Genomic DNA, 23,649 nt, shown 5'->3' with positions numbered 1-23,649 from the left:
GACTCTGAATGCGACCCAGCATGTACTTTGAGGAGTTATAACACAAATTCTCTTTTCAAATCCTCAAAAACCAGAATCAGTAACACATGGTTGCCACAGTAACCAAAGCTTCTCCAGCTGGCTCTCATTTCCCAGAACCCAAGGTTTTAGAGCATAAGGGGAAAAAACTCAGAAGGAAAACACGGGTAAATCCAAGCACACCCTTTTTGTCTTCTAAACAAGTAAGCTCGCAATTATACTCGCGGCACTCACCCACCTACCGCCCGAGCTCCGCAGGAAACCGCCTCCACTCCAGAAGAAAGCTCTCACCGGAAATTGTGAGCGTGGGCTTGCTCTGAGCATGCCCCAAAACCTGCCTTGGGAGCATGCGCATAACCTAGCCCCGCCCCAACTCCTCCTTTGAAGGTTGGAACGAAGTTGCCCGCCCCTTGAGCCGGTACCGGCTAACGGAAGTGAACCAAGAACTGACTATAGGCTGCTGCCTTCCCATTTGTTTGGCCAGAGATTTGCATCATTCTGTCCCATCCAGAAGGTGTAAGATTTCCATTGCAAATAGAGATTGTGGAGAGGGGACGGCGGCTGGACTAGGGGAGTAAGATGTCACTTTACCTGGTGGTCCTTTGGATTTTGCTTCGCTTTCCGACGGGAGTGGTGGTGCACACCTGTAATTCCAGTGGCTCAGGAGGCTGAGGTAGGAGGATTTTGTCAGTTCTACCTTTGGTTAAACAATCCCTGCGAAAGGAAACCACGTAAGCAGTAATAAATACCTAGAGCAAAGGACTCATCAGGTTATGTAAAGCCAAATCATAGAATAAGGAAAAAATAACAAAGAATTTTTATTTTAAACCATTAAGTTTATTACACAGTTAACTAAAACACACAGTGCATCTGTTTCTACCTGATGGATCATCTCCTTTTATCCTGAAGAGGTTCTTTTAGCATTGTTAATAGTAGAGATCTATTGGTATTGAATTTTCTTACTTTTTATTTATTTTAAAATGTCTATTCTGCTTTCAGTTTTGAAGAGATTTATCCTGGATTAGCAGTTTTTGTCTTCTAGCACCTTAAACCTTTCCATTAACTTTAACCTCTCATTTCTGATAAGAAGTCAGCTATCATTTTAGTCATTTTTACCAATGCATAACACACCACTTTTTTCTAATTGCCTTCAAGACCTTTTTCCTTCTAATTGATCATTTACAGTTGACTCTGATGCATCTAGATGTGATTTGCTTTGTAACTAACCTTAGTATTCACTGAGTTTCCTAAATCTCTTGACATCTTTTTTGTTAATTTGGGATAATTTTAGTCATCATTGTCTTAAATATTTTTTTTCTGTACAATTTATGCCTCTATTCTTCTAGAAATGTAATTATATGTATGTTAGGTCACTTTGTATTGATAGTAACCAAGTCTCTATTTTTTTCTTTCTAATTTTTAGACCAGATAATTTTTATTGGTCTATCTCCAAGTTAACTTTTTGCTGTTTTTGCACTATACAATCTGATGATAGATTTGTTTCATGAATTTTTCGTTTCCAATACCGTACTTTTTATTTCTTTTAAAAGAAATTTTTCATTTATATGTTGACACCCATATCTACGTATTCATTATGATTAAGCTTTTCTTTAACTCCTTGAAACTATTTAAATTTTTTCTGCTAATCCTAACATCTGGGTCAGCTCACGGAACTTTTTTTATATGTGATATTTTCTCTTGTGGTTCTCATTTTTCTATCTTCTTTGCATTCTGGCAAAATTTAATGATATTCTACATGCCTATAATCCCAGCGACTCAGGAGGCTAAGGCAGGAGGACCAAGAGTTCAAAGTTAGCCTCCGCAACTAAGGGATGCACTTAGCAACTCAATGAGACCCTGTATCTAAATAAAATGCAAAAAAGGGCTGAGGTTGTGGCTCAATGGTTAAGCACCCCTGGGTTCAATCCCTGGTACCAAAAAATTTTTTTTAATTATATTCTGGTCATTTATAGATGATACATCATAGGAAGTCTGGATTATGTTTTCTTCCTATAAAGGATATTCTGTTTTATGTGTCATGCAGGCTAATTACTGGTGAATTGTTTTGATCATATTAGATTTGGTATTATTATTATTATTATTATTATTATTATTATTATTATTATTTGGTTCCAGAGATTGAACTCAGGGTACTCAATTACTGAGCCACATCCCCAGACCTATTTTGTATTTTATTGAGAGACAGGGTCTTGCTGAGCTGCTTTAGCACCTCTATTTACTAAGGCTGGCTTTGAGCTCGTGATCCTCTTGCTTCATCCACCTGAGTCACTGGGATTATAAGCATATTCCGTGCCTCACTAGGTTTGGTATTTTTCTTTATTTCCATATTTCATGGTGCATTACACTTGTACATAATGGTGGGATTTGTTGTTATGTTTTCATACATATGTACAATATAGTGATAAAACTTAGCCAATATCATTCTTGAGTATTTCTCTTTTACCTGCTTTCCTCTCTCCCCTGATCCCTTTCCTCTATTCTACTGATCTCCCTTTGATTGCCCTCAGATTCCTTTCACACACACACACACCTTTCTTTTCCTTTTTCCTTTCTGGCTTCCTCATACATTTTCAGCATGAATCAATTTTGGTTTCAAATTTAGGTCTACCATTTTCCCTTTACTCTTTTTTGTGTGGTTCTTTTTGCTAAGGCTTATTTATGAACTCTTAATTAAGTACCTGATATATTAGTGAAGCTGCTGCAACCTGACTCTGCTGAAAACCTAATTTCTTCCAACATTGCCATTTAGCATCATCTTCAGTCTCCTTTATAGCAGTCAAACTCTGCTAAGCCTTAAAGAGTCTCATCTGGTACATTCATATCAAAAATAAATTTCCTCCAGGCTTTTAGTATTCTCTCTCTCTAACACACACACATAATCACATTGCACCCACCATAAATAGCTCAGACATTCTTGTCCACAAAATTCCAACCACTATGATAATCTTGCACTTTGATAATTTTCTCCTTAACTCAGTATGACCACCATCTTACTTGAGCTTCATCTCTCTGAAATTAATACCTGAAAATGTTTAGTTTTTCTAGTTTTATACTCTTTTGTGTCAGGAAAACAAATCCCGTACAGTAGAACTATAACAGTTTCAAGTAAAAGTACTAAATTAGTTATATCCTTGCCCATCAATAGTGGTAGAAGAACTTAGGTGAACTTACATAGAAACTGCAACATCTTACATACTCAACAACAATTTCATTGCCCATGGAACCCAAAATTAATTGAAAGAGTAAACCCCAAAATGGATATCTGAAAAATAAACTGGTCAAAATTAGTAAGGCAATCAGAGTTAAATAATCATATATTTTACCAATAGCACTAGCTTAAAAGTATGGGTCTACAATAAGTAGAAAAATACAAGTTAATGGCTAGAGTCATAAAAGTTTCTATTATGATAGGCAGTCTCTTATGATGCTTTAATATTATATGATAGTTGTGAAATGATTACAAACTAATAATGAACATAATCTATTTGCAGATTAAAATGTTCTTCCCTGTATTATCTACAAATTTTAGATACACCTCAAAATGCCCTGGAAAAGAAATTTCTTAAGTCTCATCAAAATGAACTGCCAGGTTTTTTCCTACATTTGACATGACACAGTGCCAAGATTTCTAGTCCTGAATACACACTTTCTATAGGGAAGAGACATATATCTTGGCAATTAATAGATCATTTATCTCATTTCATACAGCCAATTTTAGTCGTAAGAAAAGAAATGTTTATGTATTCATTCTGCTGACTTTAGTCTATAATCTAATCATGGATCAACAAACTTTTTCTGAAAAGAGACTGATAATAAACATATTAGACTTTGTAGGCAAGTCTTAATTGCCACTCAAATGCCAGTGTAGCACAAAAACAGCCTAGACTATGGGTAAATAAGATAAGCTTCTGTGTTCTAATAAAACTTTGTTTACAAAAGCAAGTGTCATTGTTGGACACCGTGGTGTGCTCCAACAGTCACAACTACTCAGAAAGCTGAGGCAGGAAGATTACTTGAGCCTAGGAGTTCAGGCCAGCCTGGGAAATAAGAAAGAAAGAAAGAGAGAGGGCGGGGGGAGAGGGAGGGAGGGAGGGAAGGAGGGAAGGGAGAGAGAGAGAGGAATGAATGAAAGAAAGAAAGAAAGAAAGAGAAAAAAGGAATAAAGGGAACAATTTAAAAAAACAGTGTCAGGCTTACAGCTATGATTTGCTCAACACTGTTCCAGAGTATTAATGTTATGCTCACAATAGATGTTTGGCTAGGCTGTATACATACATACATACATACATACATACATACATACATATATACATGAAAGCAATTTTGTTCTTTTGTTTGCTTTCTTTTATTTTTTCCATTTTTTTGTTGATACATTATAGTCGTAAATCATGGCAGTATTTGTCGTTACATATTTCCACATGCACAATATAACACTACAGTTTGGCCAATATCATTCCCCAGTATTTTCCCTTCACTCCTCCCTCTTCTGGTCTCTTTCCTACACTCTACTGATCTCCATTTGATTTTCACTTTTTTTTCCTTTTTCCTCTCTTGCTTCCACATCCGAGAGAAAACATAGGCTCCCTTGATCTTATGAGTTTAGCTTATTTTGTGTAACAGAATGTTCTCAAGTTTCATCCATTTTCCAGCAAATGACATAATTCACCTTTATGGCTGAATAAAGCTCCATTGTGTGTATATGCCACATTTTCTTTATTTATTCATCCTTGATAAGCACCTAGTTTGGTTCCATAGTTTGCCAACTGTGAATTGTGCTGCTATAAACATGGGTATGCATGTACTACTCTAGTATTATGACTTTAATTCATTAGGATAAACATTGAGTAGTTGTATAGCTGGGTTATATGGTGGTCTCCTGCCTAGTCTTTTGAGGAGCCTCCATACTGATTTCAATAGTGGTTATATTCATTTATAATCCTATCAACAGAGAAAAAAGTGTCCCTTCTTCTCCACATTCTCTCTAGCATTTATTATTGTGCATATTCTTTTTTTTAAGTAGTTGGACACAATACCTTTATTTTTATTTATTTATTTTTAATGTGGTGATGAGGATCGAACCCAGGGCCTTGCACGTGCTAGACAAGCAATGTGCTGTTGAGCCACAACCCCAGCCCCATATCGTTCATATTCTTGATGGCTGCTATTCTGACTAAAGTGAGATGAAAGCTCACTGTAGTTTTGATTTGCATTTCCCTAATTGCTAATGATGTTGAACATTTTTATAGATTTGTTGTCCATTTTTATTTCTTCTTTTGAGAAGTATCTGTTTAATTCATTTGCCCAATTAAGCTAGGTTATTTGAGGTTTTGGTGTTAAGTTTTTAAAAGTTTCTTATATAGTTTGGATATTAATCCTGTGTCAAAGAGTAGTTAGCAGGGTTGGGGATGTGGCTCAAGCGGTAGCACGCTCGCCTGGCATGCATGCAGTGCAGGTTCGATCCTCAGCATCACATACAAACAAAGATGTTGTGTCCGCCAAAAACTAAAAAATAAATATTAAAAAATTCTCTCTCACTCTCTTAAAAAAAAAAGAGTAGTTAGCAAATATATTTTCTCCAACTCCTTAGGTTCTTTCTTCATGTTACTAATTGTTTCCTTTGCTGTGCAGAAGCTTTTTAATTTGATGCCATTCTGTTTATTAACTTTTGTCATTATTTTCTGAGCTTTAGGAGTTCTAATAAGAAAGTCATTGCCTGTACCTATATGCTGGAGTCTCAAATGTATATTTTCTTCCAAGGATTTGCATAGTTTCTGGTCTAATTCCTGGGCTTTTGATCTCTTTCAAGTTTGTACAGGGTCTAATCTTATTTGTCTACATATGGATAACCAATTTTCCTGGCACCACTTGTTTAAAGCCTGTCTTTTCTCCCAATATGTTTTTGGCATCTTTGTCAAGAATCAGATGAGTGTTAACTGTGTTGGATCTTTTTCTGTGTCTTCTCTTCTTTCCCATTGGTCTATGTATCTGGTTTTATGACAGAGCCATGCAGTGATTATTTCCATAGCTTTGTAGTACAATTTGAAGTCAGGTATTGTGATGATGCCTCCAGCTTGCTTTATTGACTTAGAATTGTTTTGGCTATTCTGAATATTTTATTCTTCCAAATGGATTTCAGGACTGTTTGTTCTAGTTCTGGAAAAATGATATTTATTATTATTATTATTATTTTAAATTTATATATGACAACAGAATGCTTTACAATTCATATTACATATATAGAGCACAATTTTTCATATCTCTCATTGTATACTAAGTATATTCACACCAATTCATGGGTATTTTGATGGGAATTGCATCAAATCTGTATGTTGCTCCTAAAACCAATTTCAAACATATACAATCATATTAGTAGTGATTTTAGTGTCCAAAAAGAGATCTACTAAACAATAATTACTGGGCTGGTTTGGTGACTTGTAGTCCTAACTACTCAGAAGGCCAAGCCAGGAGGATTGCTTGAGTCCAGGTGTTGGAGATCAGGTTAGGCAACATAGCAAGACCCCCATCTTAAAAATAATAATAATTACTGATGTCAAAACACATCTCAATCATTATGCTAGTCACCAACTCTTCATTGTTTTCCTTGAAACTCTAATATACAATTAGTGAATGTCAATTTAGGACTAATTGTGCTGTTTTATAGAGGAGAAAGCTGATTATAATAGTAAGTGAAATCATCTGTCATGAACTGATTTGTGTTTATTTAATCACAATTATCATGCTGATGACTCTACATATTAAGTCTCCACCTATAGTCCCCTAGGTGCTAATTTTAAAAAACGTGAGTTTTCATTAAAAATAAGAAAAGAAACCCCTCCATATGCATTTCAATAATTCAAATTGTATCATAATTTGACTATTAACACAAGGGAAAATCAATGCAACTAATTCAGATTTAAATTCAAGATTACACAGTGCAAAAGAGGGAATAGTCTTGGAAAGGGAAGTAGAAAAATGTAAGATCCCTCTTAGAGGTCAGAAAAAATAAAATAAAATTTCCTTCAGAATAACAACTGGACATAAAGCTTTCAAGAAATGTTAGCTACTAGCTTTCTTCTCTGACAATCGGTTTTGTCAGTTGGTTCCCACTAAGTTGTGGACTTTTTCCGACCAGGACCAGATATCTTGTCTTTTGATTTTCATCCACTCCCACACCATGCTAGGGCTTTGGTAGCACAAAATGAGAATTAAAAATATGCTTTTGAATTAAATAATTTCTTCCCTTACGGATAAAGATAAGAATCTCAAGATCTTAGCCTGAAGACTAATGTCCATCTCTCTGCCCCCACCTGTCCCCGCCTTAAAAAAAAAGCAGGCCACTGTCTCCAGTTTACACCCTCACTCACAGTTCTATTCACCTTCCCCTTTCCTAATCAGAGGGATCTTGGGGTGGGGCTTCAAGGAACCTCAAAGAGATTGAAGGGGAGGGAGCCTGGAACCATAGACTAGCTGTGACAAGTCATGGGTGGGATTTGGTAGTTCAGAAAAGGAGGTACCAGATCAGGAATGGGGGATGGAAGTGATGGTGAAGTGGAGTGGGCTAGTTTAGGATGGACCAGAAATGAGACATTAAGGAAAGCCAGAAAGGACCAGTTGGCGGGGGGGGGGGGGGGGGGGATGGGTGGGTGACTACTAGAATCATGTGGAGGGTCGCTTGTGAGGTCACAGGAGCAAAGGCAGGTGATTGGACGAGAAGGAGAGTTCTAGTTGCCAAGGCAGCGACTAGAGGAGAAGGTCTTCAGTCCATGAGAAGGTCTTGACTAGAGAAGGACGGAGCTCCAGCTCCGTGTGTTCTCCAGTAGAGTCTGTGGATTGACCCCCAGATATCCCTGCTGAGGTGTCACCCGGGAAAGGCTTAAGCCTTCCCGGGCGCCACCCCTCTGTGCTTTGCTACCCACCCCACCCGCCCCCCTGAGCCCCGCCTCCGCCCCCTGACGCCCGCCACAGCCTACTCCACCCTGTCACCGACTCCCCAAGGTGACCACAACATGGCTGCAGCGCCAGTGCTGCTCTTCTTGCTGTTCGTGCTGTGGCTGACCTGGCGAGTGCCGGGCCAACTGGACCCGAGCACCGGCTGGCCCTTGTGGAAGCACAAACTCTGTGCAGACGACGAATGCAGCAGTGAGTCCACAGGTGGGCGGGCAGCCCAGGGTCTCCGTGGTGGCTCTTTGGGGCCGCATGGGGCTCTGATCCCCCGGTCCCCTGCCCCGTGGGCTGGGCTAGGGGGTCGTAGGATGATGGGTGGGGCGCAGGAGTGACAGAGCCTCAGGACCCTGCCTGTGTCCCCTCCGGCTCTGCCGGCGCCTCAGCCAGCCCGCTCAGGTTGCTGAGATGCTGAGCCAATGGTGCAGACTTCACCAGCAGTCAAATTCATAGACCAATAGTGAATGGAGGGCCTGGGGTTGTAGCTCAGTGGTAGAGCGCTTGTCTAACATGTGAGGCACTGGGTTTGATTCTCAGCACTGCATACAAATAAATAAAATAAAGGTCCATCAAAAACTAAACTAAAAAAAATTAGGCAAAAGCTTAAAAAAATAGTAGTGAATGGGAATCTCAGGGTTGAGAAAGACCTTAGAAGCAACTGGTCCAACTTCTTAATAACTGCATGTTGGACTCCTGCTGTTTAATCAAATGTACCCCAGGCTGTAACTCATACTGAAATTCCACCCCTACAAGCTCTCAGTTCTTACTGGAATTCTACCTCATTCACAGAGCCTCAATGCAGGTCTGTATCCAATTCCCTTTAGTCTCTCTTGATATTACTGTGTTCTTTTTAAATAGCTGTCATCTGTCCATTCAATAAATAATTGTTGAGTATCTCTGCCAGGTGCCAGATACTGTGTTAAGCCTTGGCTCATTCCACCTGCAAATCTGCAAACCAAGACTCCCTCTCTTTCAGCTTTCCTAAAATTTTAAACACAAGGTTTCACCAGCACTAAATCCATGTTTGTTGAATGTGACCCTGGTCTATATATCTCTGGTTTTAAATTTTCCCTTGAGTGAATATTGTTCTGGTAGCAGTTCTATGGCCATTGAAGTAGTGGAGAGTAGACTAGAGATTGTTCATTTTATAATTGAAGGGTCTAATAGCTCTAATTAGGATTATGAAGTTTTCTTCTCTGTGTTAATTGTCTTTAGGAGAGCCAAATATTCCAGGCACTGTGACTCATATATTTAGTGAAACACTCGATGAATATTGAAACTGAAGAGAGACAATTCTTATTCTATAGCATAAAATAAAATAGCCATTTCCCCTTTCAATTTTAGAGCTACTTATAACAGAAGGTACTCCTGTTGATGCTGCTGATACAGAAAACCAACTAGAGATAAATGTGGAAGAGCCAGAAGATGCCACCACCATACTTTTCTTGTTACATTCATTCTTGCTTTATTTGTCTAAGATGGTAAGTTTGACATAGTTTCTTCAATTAGAATGTTGATTATTTATTAGTTTTTAAGTGGCTTCTGGTCATGAAGTGAAGAACTTAAAATGTCTTTATGAAAATTACTCCTGATCCTTTGAGTAGATAGCTCCTGAAACAAAAGCCATAGGGGTGTGGCTTTAATGGCTACTTGGTTTAGCACATGAGGAAGATTTGCTGTCTACCAAGGCTGGACATTTGCACACCTATAAAAACTTGGTTCTTCCCCTCAGAACCTTTCATTCTGGCAGGGAGATAACAGCATTCACTTGAAACACAGTAAGATAATGGCAGAAAGAGAGGTATTTATTCGATGGTAGAACATTATTGTCCATAAATGCATTTATTATGGTTGGAAGGGTGATCAATAAGGTCAGAAAGTGGTTGAGATGTGTTTGAAGCACAGGCAAAGGGCAAACTGGAGTCTGACATGTGGTTTGTTGTTGATTAGACAGGCTGGGGTGGTGGGGGAAGCTGGCAGTCAGAAGAAATGTGTTCAGAGAAATGGAAACATGAAGAAAGGATATTTGGGGAGGGCAGGAGAATGTGAATAGTTGGTGTTGTAAAGTGTGAAGTTGGAGGGGGATGGGCCTGTTGGAGAGGCCAGCAAATCTTAACTGAAGTCATGAGCCAAAGTAGCATTAGACCATTAATAGTGGGGATCCTTAGAAAGTTTTAAGAATGAAAAGGAATTAGGTTAGATCTGTTTCTTAGAAAGAGTCACTTAAGGCTGATCTTTCTAAAGAAAATCATGATTCAAACAAGACATTTAATCTGTCTAGAAGCTTATCTAAGCATTTTAGGACTTACCTCCCCCCCATTGGTATTTGTTGATATTGGACTTTTAGAATTTAATTATAGGAATGAGAAAGCTTTTAGAGGTTGGAGGTCCTAGGGCCTTTGTGACAGTAATCCTCCTCAACTGAAGTTGTTTCCTGTAGATTGTGTTATTTCAAGGCTTGTGTAAGAAAGATGATGTTGTTGTTTTCCTTGTAAAATGTATAGATTTTGAAGCCAGGTAGATGTGGTTTCAAATCCCAAGGTTATCATTTAGAAGTTTGGGCAAATAAGTAAACTTTTGAAAAAAGTTTTCCTCATCTGAAAAATGTAGATAATGCTTACTCCAATCATAAGAATTAAATGATTTGACAAGGTAAAATGTCTGGTGAGGTGTCTGGCATTTTGAAGGGTTTTACCCCTACGCACCCCCTAATTCTCATGTAGGCAGTCAGAAGGTGGTATAAATCAATGAATACCTGGGGAGGAAAGACCACCAGGGTGGAAAAGATGTGGTGGGGAGAAACAAATCATTTTTCAGTTGGCTCCATGTTTGTTCATGATGGTGGCAGCCACCTGAGTAAGGGGTATGTACAAGCCAGGCAGTTAGAATAATGATATTTCCAGTGATTAAAGCAGTCTTCCACAGTCATAATTTGATTATCAGAATGAATCAGCATCACTTGGAAAGTTAACAGCCTCACGATATGGAAAGGATTTCTTTATTCATATTTTTAGGTATGCACAGAGCCCTCCTCTAGGTCTAGGTCGGGGGACACGAATGTGGTGCAGGTGTGTCAGTGATTGTACGGTGATAGGTAAGACATAGACGTGAGTGGCAAAGAAGAGGCACAATGTTAAAAGACTGATTTGAAAGGAGATTTCAAAAAGGCATTTTGATGGCCCAGTATGTACAGGACATTGTGTGAGGACTAAAAGAGTCTAACAGGTGTAAGGCATGATTGTGATTTTTGAAAGCCTTAAGAAAAGGACTTAACAAATATATGCAAAAATTATGAACAAATCAATGTAAAATCTTAAACAAGTAGTATGATATCTGATAGGACTGGAGAGTAATAGGCTCTGATGTGTTTGGGAGATGTGCACCAATCAGGTTCATTGATCAATGGAATCTTAGTAGAATCTTAGTGTTAGAAGAAACCTTGGAAGGCTGTTAGTCTAGTTTCTCACTCATTGCTGTTATTTTCTTTACTGTGGCCCTGACGAGTAGTTATGAGGCCTGTACACCAGTATTTCCTAGCATGAGTCACTCTCTTACAAGGCTATATGTTCTTCTGTTGTCTAGTTCATCCTTGTATTGACTCCAAATTTTCCTCCACATGATTTCCTCTATAAAACTGAATTCTTTTCTACATAGAAATCCTTTAAATATTTGAAGTTATATCTTAATTTAAAAATTATTTTTAGTATTTTTATCATGGAAACTTTCAAATAAGAGCAGAGAGAATAGTAGGGGACTATAGGTAACCATAACATACTGTACATTTTAGAATACTAGAAGAAAAGGTTGTGAAAGTTTTACCATAGAGAAATGATGTTTGAGGAGGTAGATATATTTAACTGATTTAAACGTTACATAGTGTAATCATGCATCAAAATGTCATGTTACCTACTTCAATAATTATAATGTTTGTTTCTATGTACTAGTTAAAAAATAAATTTAATTAGAAAAGCTTTAAAGAAAAGCACAGAGAGTAGTATAATGAACCCACGGGCCATCACCCAACTTAACAGTAATTCCTTGATAGCTAATATCAGTGAGTTTTTTTTAATTTGTTCTAATTGGTTATACATGATAGCAGAATGCATTTCGATTCATTGTATATAAATGGAACAAAACTTTTCCTAGTTGTACACAACACATTTGTATTCCTACATGTACCTCGGGTAATAAGGTTCATCTCATTCCACCATCTTTCCTATCCCTATGCCCCGTCACCTGTCCTACCTCCCCTTTGCCCAGTCAAAGTTCCTCCATTCTTTCCATGCCTCTTACCACCCACCTTACCCGCATTATGGGTCAGCATCCACTTTCAGAGAGAACATACAGCTTTTGGTTTTTGGGATTGGCTTACTTCCCTTAACCTGATATTCCCATTCACCCGCAGATGCCATATTTTTTTTCTCTTTTAAGGCTATAAGTAATATTCCATTTCATATATGTACCACAGTTTCTTTATCCATTCATCTGTTGAAGGGTTGGTTCCACAAAACTATGGAATGCTTCACAAATATGGGTGTCATCCTTGCTCAGGGACCATGCTAATTTTTTCTGTATTGTTCCAATTTTAGTATATGTGCTGCCAAAGCAAGCACACTCTGAGTTTTAACAAATGTAGATACCCATGTAAAAACTACCATAATCAAGATATAGAACAGTTTTTTCACTAGAAAAGGGGTTTCCTTGGGATCCTTCCCAGTGAGTTCCTTCACCACCTGTTCCAGGCAACCACTGATAACTTTTTTTTTAAAACTATAGATTCATTTTTCCTACAGTACTATTTCATATATATGCCACTATAAATGGACTCATATCTAGGAGTGCAATTGCCTCCTACGTTTAATGTATGTTTTTATCTTATGTGATACTGTCAAGCCATGCTAAAAAATGACCACAATCATTTTATACTTCCACCAGCAATTTAGGAGACTTCCACTTGACTTCATCTTCACTAGCACTTGGGCCATTCTAGTGGGTATGTCTTTGTGAGTTTATTTCCTGATAATTAATGATATTGAGTGAACTTTTTTTTTCTTTTGAGATAGGGTCTCACTAACTTGCTTAGGCCCTTGATAAGTTGCCAGCCTCAAACTTGGGATCCTCCTGCCTCAACCTTCTGAGTTGCTGGGATTACAGACATGTGCCATGATGCCTGGATCAAATACTTCTTCATGAGCTTGTTGACCATACTGTTTTTGTATGTCAACTCTCTCTGGCTAGCTGGAATCCAGACTTCTCCCAGCTCAGTGCCAACTGTGGGATTGGTTAGCTTATAGTTGTTCTTGGCCCTCGCAGGTACTGCTTAGAATGTAGCCCCAAACTGAAGACCACCTCCATGCAGATTTCTGGAACTCTCTTTCTTTGTGGCTCCCATCTTTCTGGTAGTTTTATCTACATATTTTTGGCTGCTTAATCTCCTGGAACTCTGGTCTCTCTCTCCTCAGTGAGACTGTTATGCCCTATTTGGGTTCCCCTTCCCAAACTGAGGTCTAGAGGGTGCCTCCAGGTGAAATGCTCATCTATTTGTTCTCCTGCTCTTAGGGGTGACAGTTGCATGTCCCTTGTGGCTTTCTATCTGAAAAATAGCTCTTTAAAAATATATTTTGACTGGGCATGGTGGCACATGCCTTAATCCTAGTGGCTCGGGAGGCTGAGACAGGAGGATCATGAGTTCAAAGCCAAAAGTGAGGTGCTAAGTAACTCAGTGAGACCCTGTCTCTAAATAAAATACAAAATGGGGCTGAGACTGGGGATGTGGCTCAGTGATCAAGTGCTTCTGAGTTTAATCCCTGATACCAAAAAAAAAAAAAAAATATATATATATATATATATATATATATATATATATATTCATATTCCAACTTTCTGGTTGCTTTCAGTGGGAGAACAAGTCTCATATAAGTTACTCTCTATTGATTTATCCTTTTGTTGTAACTTTTTGCGATAATTGAAAAAAATATGTTTGTGGGACTTCTAGGATATATTGTAGTTTTGGTGAATAAATGACATCCCCCTGGTACAACAATTTAACCTGTTTTCTCTATTGCCTTTTTTTTGTTTGTTTGGTGGTGTTGGGGATTGAACCTCGGGCTCCATGCATTCTAGGCAAGTGCTGAGCTAACAACCTCAGTCTTTCTCTGTTGCTTTATATTTCTTGGAAATTGGTAGTCAGGTTTAGGTTCAATTCTGTTTCTTATGAAAACTTAATAAAATATTGCATTGACATCTGCATGTCCTCTCCTTTGATGTTGACTACTAGTCAACAGTGACCTTGGTGAGATTTGCTAATATATTACAGGTTGCAAAATAGCAATGGTCTGAGTTGCTGGGATTTTTCTTTCTTCATTTAAAGGCTGGGATGCCTATACAAATAAAAATTTATGATTGATTATTCTTTCTTTCTTTCTTTTTTTTTTGTACTGGGGATTAAACTCAGGGGCACTTGGCTAGTGAGCCATATCCCCAGCCTTATTTTGTATTTTATTTATATACAGGGTCTCACTGAGTTGCTTAGCAATTCGCTTTTGCTGAGGCTGACTTTGAACTTGCTATCTTCCCTCCTCAGCCTCCCAAACTACTGGGATTACAAGTGTGTGCCACGACGCCTGGCTATGATTGATTATTCTTTACACAGATATTTGGTTTGTATAGTTAAGGCAGGAGATAAACATTTGATTCCTTTTCTTCATTACTTTTCAGAATAGTAAGGTGGTATTCTAGCATTATCAAATGATACCCAAAGGGGCTTTTGAAATCTTTTTAACTTTTATTTAAGAGTCAATATGACGTCATGCATTTAAAAATATTTGGTGTGTTTAATCCAGTTAGGAATAGTAATTGTTCTTACCTGATGCTCAATTTCTCCCCCTTTTGCCTTGTAGAAGCCTCTTTATCTTGGCTCCTGGGACCCTTTGCCACCACCTAGTGGTCATTGTTACCTATTTCCCTTGCTTTTGAACTATGAGATATTCCAAGTTCATCTTAAACATTCCCTGTCCAGACCTTGAAGGAACTATTTCTCTAAAAGAACTTTGGTTCCTTTCAATAGGAAATGATATTTAGAGGCTACATTCCAAGTACTAGGATTGCTTATTGCTCAAATTGACTGTCATTTGTAGGCCTTTTTAGTTAACAAAGCTCAGAAATATGTGGGGATTTTTCATCATGTCATTTAGATAATTCCCATGAAAATTCAGGAGAGATTTTACTTCACTTCATCTATCTTAGATTTGTGTTTTCTTTCTCTGATGTTGGAGTTCCAGTTTTCAATGACATCAGTATAATTGTTTACAGTCTTGTGCCACTTAATGACATTTTGGTCATTAGTGCATAATAATGGAGCTAAAAAATTCTTGTCACCTAGTATTTTTAATATCTTTTTTGTGTTTTGATATGTTTAGATATATAAACATTTACAACGTTACAATTGTCTACAGAATTCAGTATAATAATATCTTATAGGTTTTTATCCCCAAAGCGATGATATACCATATATGAATACCTACGTGTGGAAATGGCTATATTTTCTAGGTTTGTATAAGTATGCTCAATGATGTTTACATGCTGAAATTGCCTAAGATGTGTTTCTCAGAATTTATTCCCATCATTAAGCAACACAAGACTATATTTATGTTATTTAAAATACTTTCAGGAATGTATTCCTGAAATGAAATTCTCTTGTCTTTAAGCTATATCCCACTAAGGAATGTTTGAACTAATTCATTTCTGTGGTTTGTCACCAACTTGATGTCACAGGTTGTTTCATTTTTGCTTTCAATATTTAGGTATTACTTTATAAAGATTTTTTTGTTTATTTTACAATTATTTAAATATTTAGAAGAGCCAAAGTTAATTTGTAAAAATAAGTTGTTTCTGTTTTCTAGTACTGGTGATTGAACCCAGGGCTCCTATCCACTGAGCCACATACCTAGCCTCTTTATTTTTTATTTAGAGATAGTTCTCACTAAATTGCGTAGGGACTTGCTAAGTTGCTGAGGCTAGCTTTGAACTTGTGATTCTCCTGCCTGATTTTGAAAGAATTCTAGCTTTTGTCCCAGTTCTGTCTATCCTGATGTTACTCTCTTTTATAGTTAACTTTTAAAATTTATTTCATTATGTATTCTGCTATTAAAAAAATAAGCAAATGAGAAAAGGGATATGTAGCTCAGTGGTAGAGCACTTGCCTACCATACATGAGGCCATGTGTTCAATCCCCAGCACCATAAAAAGAAAAAGAAAAGCAAATGATTTTTACATCTAGCTATGATAGCTTTATATAGGTACTGGCTTCACCTTCCCAACTGAAACAACTAAAATAAATATGAAAAAAAAAACCCACAAACAGATAAAATTTGAAGATCCAGCAACATTGAAGATCAAGCAACAAAGAATGATTCTGGAAACATAAGGAACAAATGCTGTGAGCTCTTTAGTTGTCCCAGCTTTTACTATGTTAAGAGATTCCCAAGCCATGACAAAGAAGGGGAAGTCAGGCAGAACCAGAGGATACCATGAATTGAGAGATGGTGCTGAGATTCCAGGAAAACTGAAGTGACTAGAATTCACAGGGTGGAGTACCAAAAGAAGGTTGCTACATTGAGAGACAATTCTGGAAATCTGTGAAAGGCTCTCTGAGTGTTCAGCAGGGTATTGATCTGCACATAAGTGTGATGAAACTGCTTAGCAAGTCAGAGAAACAATCTTAAGTGATTAGAAGGAACAGGTCCTAACACAGGGACCAGAATAGCACCTGGAAAAAACTATCTAAGGAAGTTGGGTAGAATAATCAGAAGGGCATTACCTCGGACTGACTATTACAATTTATGTCATACCTAGCAAATATTCAGACCCAAGAGAATCAAATTGTTTCCAGTAATTTAATTGTATACAAAATATTAAGAATAGTAATTCGTAATGTATGGCATCGAATCAAAGCTTACCAGGCATGCAAAGAAGCAAGAAAAATACAATTCACAATGATGAGGAGAAGAATCATCCAATCAAAGCCAACCGAGAACTGCCAGAGATGTTAGAATGAGGTAATGGCATTTTTTAAAAAGTTATTACTACTATATTTCGTGTGTTAAAAAGGTAAAAAGAGATATAGAAGATATATTTTAAGAAAATCAGACTTCTAGAGTTGAAAATATATGATAAACACAGTGGATGGGATTAATGTCAGAATAAGCATTGTGATGAAATTGTTAGTGAACTTGAGGACATAACAGGAGAAGTACCCCAAATGAAACACAGGAAAAATTTCTTCTGTTAAAGAAAAGTGAACCAGAGCATCAGTGAGCTGTGGGACAGTTTCAAGTTGAGCATTGAGAGGTATTCAGAAAAATATTTTAAGAAATGATGGCCAAAAATTTTCAAAAATTTGTGAAAACTGTACATCTGCAGATCCAAGATATTACAAGGAACTAGAGTACAAAAAGCATGAATAAAGCTATATCAAGGTATATTATATCATAAATAAATTGCTCAAAACCAGTGATAAAGAGCAATCTTAGCAGTTAGAGAAAACATTTATGTAGAGAAGAACTAAGGATGACATCAGATTTCTTGTCAGAAATTAGGCATAAGAGAATATAGTGGAGTGATACCTTTAATATATTTGAAGAGTAATAATGTTGGCCGATAATATCATGCCCAGTAAAATATCTTTCTAAAATGAAGACTTGTACTGACATACAAGCTGAAAGAATTCACCCTACACTTGCACCAAGACAGCAGATGGAAATAATGGAATAAAGGAGTAAAGAACACTGAAAATGGTGACTGTGTGCATAAATATTTAAAATAATTTTTCTTATTTGAACATTTTAAAAAGTCATTGACTGTTTAAAGACAAACATCAGTGTAGTATGGGATTTAGAAAACATGTAAAGTAAAATACATGACAACAGTATAAATCTCAGAAGGGTAGTAATTATTGTAACGTTCTTATTGAATATGTGAAGTAATACAGTATCATCTGAAGGTATATTGTGACAAATTAAAGATGTACATTCTAAACCCTGAAGCACTAAGATTAGAAAACAGAGTTATAGCTTAATAAGCCAATAGAGGAATCACTAAAAATACCGATAGTGGTATTTCTGCAAAAGAAGACAGAAAGAAAAGAAAAAGAACAAAGAACAGAAGGAACAAATAGAAGATTATATTAAGCTTACACCTATGCACAGCAGTAATCCTATTAAGTGGAAAGTATCTAAATACATCAGTTAAAAACAGAGATTGTCATATTGCCTAAAGAAGCAAGACCCAAATAGATGTCTAAGGGAGTAACACTGTAAATAGACACAAAGAAGTCAAAATTAGAATGATTGAAAAAGGTATCTCATGTTAAACACTAGTGAAAGGAAATCTGGAGTAGCTACATTAAACCAAAAGAGGTTGTGGGGCAAAATATATCATTGGGACTCAAGAAAGTTATTTCCTAATGATAAAGGAATCAGTCAAGATTATATAATAAACTTAAATGCTTGTACTTTTAATATTAGACCTTCAAAATACATGAAGTATAAAAATTGATAGAATTATGAGGAAAATGATGAATCCTATAGATTACATTTAGAGATTTCAATATCCTCTCCTCAGCAATTGGCAGAAAATGAAAAATAAAAGTAAGATTGTAGAAAGTGTGAATGACATAATCAATCCATCCATTTGAAATTAATTGACGTTTATAGAAAACTCCCAAGGAGCTTAGTGCACATGGAACATTTACCAAGATAAACTGTATTCTGGATCTTAAAAAAATTATCAGTAAATATAAAAGTATTCAAAGTCAGGCAAAGCTTGTTCTCTGAACACAATAAAATGAGAAATCAATAATGAAAAAATCTGGAAATTTCTCAAATATTTGAAAACTTTAGTGCCAGACTGCTAATATATATATATATATATATATATATATATATATATATATATATATATATATATATATATATATATGTATGTATGTATAAATGAACAACACAGTACATTTATTTTTATGTGGTGCTGGGGATCGAACCCAGTGCCTCACACATGTGAGGCAAGCACTTTACCACTGAGCTACAACCTTAGCCCCCACTGCTAAATAATTTTTGAGTCAAATAAATCAAAGAAGAAATTCATATTTTGAGTTCAATAAAACTGAAAACAACATATCCATTTGTGCAATGTCACTAAAGCGTTATTGGAAAATTTGTAGCACTACCAGGCCCAAGATAGCTTTATTAAAAAAGAAGTCTCCAGTCATTGACTTTAGTTCCTACTATGAGAAACTAGAAAAGGAAAAATAAGTTAATCTCCAAGTAAGCAAGAAAAAAAGATATAATAAAGACTATAAGTCAGTAAAATTTTAAAAAAGGAAAATAAGAGAAAATCAATGAAACCCAAAGCTAGTTCTTTAAGATGAATAAAATTGATCAACATCTAGTGAGGGAAATAAAAGAGGAGACACAGATTACCAATATCCACAATCAGAGAAGGGATATAACTACAGATTTCACAGATACTAGACTGATAATGGGGATATTATGAACAGTTTATGTTAATTAACTTGACAATTTAGATGAAATGAAATTCTATTTAAGCCACAAATTGCAAAAGTTCACTCAAGAAAAACAGACAACTTCATAAACCTTGTTGACTATTAAAGAAATTGAAGGTATAGGTAAAAACCTTTCTACAAAGAAAAAAATATAAGACCCAGATAGCTTTATTGGTGATCCAATTCCTGTAAGGAAGAAATGATACTAATTCCTAATAGTATTAGTAATACTAAACCCTTGTAGAATATTAAAGCAAGGAAATATTTCTCCTATGAAGCCAGTGTTATCACTACACCAAACCAAGACAAAGATATAACAAGAAAAGAAAATCACATACCTCTCAAGTGATCTCCAATGAATCTGTACAGAAATTCTAAACAAAAATTTAAGTCAAATACAACAATATGTAAAAGGAAAATACATCATAGACAAAAACTAGACGGATGATGGAGATTTATGTCAAGAATCCAAAATTTATTTAACATTTGAAAATCAATGAAATTTACCACATTGATGTACCTAAAAGCACAATCTTTGTGTTTAGCTCAAGAGATACAAAACAAGCATTTAAAAAATATAGCAGAGGGGGGAAATGTTGGGGAGTAATATTGGCCAAATTATATTGTTATTTTGTGTGCATGTACAAGTAGGTGACAATAAATCCCATCGACATGTAAAAAAAAATCAGCCCTGATTATTATTTAAAAAAATTTTTTAGATGTTGATTGACTTTTATTTTATTCACTTATTTATATGCGGTGCTGAGAATCGAACCCATTGCCTCACACATGCTAGGCAAGTGCTCTACCACTGAGTATCAACCCCAGCCCCTCAGCATTTATTATTGATGTAGAAAAACAAACAACAAACTAGGAATAGAAGGGAGCTTAAAATATCCTCTGAAAAAATGCAGCTAACCTCATACTTAATGGTTGATAATTGAATACTTTTCCCCAAGATCAGAAACCAAACAGAGATGTCCACTCTCATTACATCTATTTAGCATTGTACTGGGGTGCAGTAAGGAAATAGCTAGTATACTAAGGCAAGAAAAAGAAATAAAATGCACTCAGATTGGAAAGGAAGAAATAAAATTCTCTTTATTTTCAGATAACATGAATATATATAGATACAATCTGGTATGATCTAGAAAAAAGCTATTGTAAGGTTGACAGATAAAATTTACATCTAAAAGCAATTACATTTTCTATATATTAACAATGAATAATTAGAAATTGAAATTTTAAAGATTTCCATGTACAATAGAATAAAAATATGAAGTATTTAAACATAAACGTGGCAAAAACTAAAATGTATATATTAAAAACTATAAAATATTGCTGATAGAAATTAAAGAGAACCTAAATGGAGAGATATACCTAATTTATGAGTCAGAAGACTAAGGTGTCCATTCATCCCAGTTTAATCACCAGAGTCAACATTATTCCAATCAAAATTCCTGCAGAGTTTTGTAGAAAATGACAAGCTGATTGCAACAGACCTAGAATACGTGGCTTCAAGACTTAATCTAGGACTGGGGATGTAGCTCAGTGGTAGAGCACTTGCCTAGCATATGCAAGGTCCTGTGTTCAATCCCTAGTACCATACGAAGAGGAAAAAAAGAAAAAAAAATATTCTAAAGCTACAGTAATCAGGATTGCAGAAAAAACATTGGAACAGAGCCAAGAATTCAGAGATAGATACACAATATATATGGCAACAGTCATTGACAAAGATGGAAAGACAAGTAGAGAATGGAAAGTTTTTTCAGCAAATGGTACTGAAATTACTGCATATTTATATGCAAAATATTGATCCATGCCTTTCATTAGACACCTGAATTAACTCACAGACTTAAATATTAAACTCAAAACTACAAAACCTCTAGGAAAAAAATAAGAGAAAAATTTTTGTTGAACTTAGGTTTGGCAAAGATTTCTTAAATTTGACAACAAAAGCATTAAAAAGGATTTGACAATGTGGGATTCATCAAACTAAAACCTCTGTAATTCAAAATACACTTTGAAGTGAATGAAATAGACAAAACACAAGCTGGGAGGAAATTACTGTAAAGCATTTATCAAGACTTGCATCAAGAATATATGAAGAACTCTTAGAACTCATTAGAAAAAATATAGTCCTGTAAAATAACACTTCATCAAAGAAGATAAACAGATAGTAAATAAAGACATTAAAAATGCTTGACATAATTATCAGGGAAATGCAATTTTGAAGCATAAGAGTTACCACTACACACTTATTAAATATCTAATATTAAAGACAATTGTGCTGAGTGGTTGGAGATGGAGGAACTGGATGGGTACACAGCTGGTGGGGATATAAAGTGGTAGAATCACCTTCTTAAAAAGGTAAACATATACCAGTCATATCCAACCATTCTTTTCCAAAGAAAAGATAAGTTATATAGCAATAGGAGGAATTTTATATTTGTAAAAGCCCCAAACTGGAAAAAAATCCAAATGTCTATCAATAGATGATAGACAAATTGTGGTATGTACATATAATGAAATGCTACTCAGCAATAAAAATAGATGATAGATAAACTGATATGGATGAATCTCAAATTATGCTGAATAAGAGAAGCCATAGAAAATACATTATCCCATACACATAAAACTTGAGGAATACAAAGCAATCTATTAAGATAGACATTTTGCTGGAGGAATGGGAAAGTGGGGGGCAAGAAGGAAGGGTGACAAAGGGCAGAATTACCTAGAGAATGAGAATATTTTTGGAAGGATGTGTATATTATCTTGATTATAATGGTGATTTCATAATTTCATGTTAAAATTTATCAAATTCCACACTTTAAATACATGTAATTTATTGCATGTCAATTTTACCTCAAAGCTATAAGAAATAATATACTCATCTTATTTCACTTTCTAAGATACAAATAGTATTTCTACAAATATTTTTCTCTACTTCATTTTAAAAATATATATTCTGGAAACCAGCTCTTAGCAGTATTTAAAATTATTTTCTTTCTTCTTTGGTTTATTCAACAACTTTCATTGATGACGGTTGTTTCAGCCTTTTGTGACCATCTTGTATTATTATAATTAATGCTTGAATAACATAGTTTTGTAAATACAAGTTTTAAACATTTGTTGTTGTATTCCCAGTATCTTTAGAAGTTAGGGCTGGGGGACTATAGCTCAGCAGTAGAGCACTTGCCCTAGATACCCTTCCCCAGCACTGAAAAAGTTAAAAAAAAAAAAGTGCGATTGTTGAGTTAATAGGTAAATATATAAGCAGTTTTGGGAGATGTTGCCAAATCTCATTCATAAGGGTTGTATCATTTTGTATACTTATCTGAGAATTTGTATTCCCCCACATTCTCTCACCTACTGAGTATGTTGTCAAACGTTTGGATCTTGCCAATGCAAGTGAGAAATGGTATCTTGGTGTGGTTTAATTTGTATTTTGTTCATTATGAGCTAAGCAGAGCATGTTTCCATATGTTATAGCTATTTGCATTTCTTTTCCTGAGATCTGTTTATTTCTTCAGCCCATTTTTGTATAGGTTTGCTGGCCATTTTATTTATAATGTTCTTTATATTTCAGGAACATGATTCTTTGGACAATAATAGGTTGCAAATATTTTTTCTCAGGTTGTCATTGTCAAACTGTGTGTGTGTGTGTGTGTGTGTGTGTGTGTGTGTGTGTGTGTGTGTGTGTGTAGGAAAGATTTTTTCAATGAGGCAGGTTTTGCCCACTCATAATACATAGAAAATTTCACCCAATATTTTCTAGTACTTGTTTATTTTCTATTTTTACATTCATGTTTCTTATCCATTTGTAGTTTATCTTTTGAATAAGTAGAGAAAAATCCAATTTTATAATTTTCCATGTGGTAATGCTACTTATTAGAAAGTCTATTTTCCCCAAACTAACTTTTATTGTACCCCAATGTCCAGTTGGTTCTGTTTCTGGATTCTCTATTCTGTCCCACAATCTCTATGTATTCTTGGGCTTGGACGAGGGTACATGAATTAATTATATAGTCTGCCCTCCCTGTACCCTTCATTGCTCTTCTTTTTCAGTGCTTTCCTGCTTATTCTTGTTCTTTTGAATTCACTATAAT

General features: G+C 35.8%; 1 long non-coding RNA gene and 1 other non-coding gene across 5 annotated transcripts in view; both read right to left on the bottom strand.

Moving 5' to 3' along the window:
• Window positions 1-464: 464 nt before the first annotated feature.
• The window catches only part of LOC144373843 (uncharacterized), an 84,706-nt gene continuing 61,521 nt past the window's right edge, over window positions 465-23,649 (bottom strand). For 3 of the 4 annotated variants that reach the window (XR_013433383.1, XR_013433382.1, XR_013433386.1), the window contains one exon: window positions 465-732. This is a non-coding gene — a long non-coding RNA (uncharacterized LOC144373843). Of the gene's footprint in view, window positions 733-5,620; window positions 6,193-23,649 lie in introns of those variants that run through there. The other variant, XR_013433384.1, reaches the window with a different exon arrangement.
• LOC144373850 (U6 spliceosomal RNA) lies at window positions 12,487-12,593 on the bottom strand. The gene has a single exon (XR_013433389.1). It is a non-coding gene; the product is annotated as a U6 spliceosomal RNA (small nuclear RNA).

Source organism: Ictidomys tridecemlineatus, unplaced genomic scaffold (assembly GCF_052094955.1).
Source record: "Ictidomys tridecemlineatus isolate mIctTri1 unplaced genomic scaffold, mIctTri1.hap1 Scaffold_51, whole genome shotgun sequence".
Lineage (NCBI taxonomy): Eukaryota > Metazoa > Chordata > Mammalia > Rodentia > Sciuridae > Ictidomys > Ictidomys tridecemlineatus.
This window is presented reverse-complemented; position numbering and strand designations above follow the sequence as displayed.